Here is a 1852-nt window from a genome sequence, read left to right on the forward strand (position 1 = left end):
CCTGATATATCCTATTTGAGGATATTTGATTGTCTTGTATATGTCTCTATTGTGTCTTCTCAACTGACTAAAATGAGATCCAACATTGTTTAAGAATTTATGTTAGATATAATTCACTATCCCTATAACAACCATCTCTATATGCATACCTCTACTTGAAATATGACTTAAAGAGACGTGTATGACTTGACCTCTTAATTTTATAGCACATAATTTAAAGCATAATAATAAATACCCAAACGTGCAAAAAAATGAAACTTTGAGTGTTAATTGAAAATACATCATTTATTAAACTTCATAAATAAAATAAGTGTCTAAAAACTCAATCTAAATAGTTATTGTGTATAAAAAATTATAAAATTGTAACTGTATGTTAAAATATATAAATAAAAAGAAATCTATCAAAAGATGATTTTGCCCCTCACCTTTATGTAGTTGCTCAGTTGGACTACTCACTCCCCTACATGCCCTGCATCACCTTTACTTGCAATACAACAAAAAGAAATGTGTGAGTGAAAACACTCAATAAGTTGGTGCATTTTTCGTTACCTTGAATAATATGTAAAACTGATAAACTAGCATTCCCTTTAAGGTTCTTGGTGTGTTCACTACTCAGCACTCTCATGCCTTGACATAGGTCATCCACAAAGGTTAAAAATGTCTAACATGAAATTGGCATATCAGATGCCTTATTAAAAGGGTAAGACACCTTATGCATCACTATCTATCATGTCTTCTGCATATGTCATACAGCTTATTAAGCTAGTTAACTCAGATACCCTGGTCACATGAGGAAATATGATTGCAGTCTCTCCCTTACCACATATGCTAGTCATGAAATTATTATCAAAACCATCTTGGGATGGTCCCTACCACACGTACGTATGTGATACATCTTGCTAACCACATGAGGAAATATCTAAAAGCCATAATCTCATACCATTCATGCCTAAGTTGAACTAAATTGAATGGTTATGCACCTTAGCACCGAATGCATGTTACATCTCATAGGTATGCAGTCCTATTGCTTTCATGTACATTGCCACTTTTACACATAGTTGGTGGTTATCTAGATGTGTACCACTTTCCTTTATTTTTTTTATTTTTGAACTTAATTAGGGCCTTATGCTAGCTTCCACATAGTCAGATACTTCTTTTATCTCTAACTACCTTATCTTTCTTACTAATGTTTCTTTCTCTTTCTTTTCTTTTTGTTTCCTTTCCTTATGCTTAGTCTAAGGGCAAAATAGTCATTTAACTATCTACATAAGTGTATGCCTAAGGTGTACCCCCATTTTCTTTTATTTAAGCATGTATGACGTTATACACGATCATGTGTCATGATCTAAAATCATAACATTTACGTTTTCTACATTTTCTTCTAGCTAATTTTTAGCCATACAAGGCATACATGAATCTTACAACATGTCAACACATAAAGCGACCATCTCTAGGCCCCCTAACATATTTTAATCAATTAAACACATATATGATGTCTAACATCAAAGATCAAAACTAATGTTCATCTCAAACTTTTAACCTACATTCAAACCTTATGATCATAACAAAACTAGAATACTTCATCATTACAGAGACATAGATACATATATAAAGATCATCATGGCATCATAAACCAACCAAGAATCAAAATCTTTAAAGCATTCATCTAAACTGATTAAATCATGCTTGATTTAGCCAAGGGAAGAACTAACTTACTTGACTTAAGAAGAGTGTTGTCATCTTTGCATGGCTATGGCATTTTCGATGATCGACAACTTCTTTCGACAACCAAAAATCTCCTTACTTGTTATTCTCTCTTTTGGTGTATTGTTGGGAGTGAAAAGAATAAGAA

Source organism: Mangifera indica, chromosome 1 (assembly GCF_011075055.1).
Source record: "Mangifera indica cultivar Alphonso chromosome 1, CATAS_Mindica_2.1, whole genome shotgun sequence".
Lineage (NCBI taxonomy): Eukaryota > Viridiplantae > Streptophyta > Magnoliopsida > Sapindales > Anacardiaceae > Mangifera > Mangifera indica.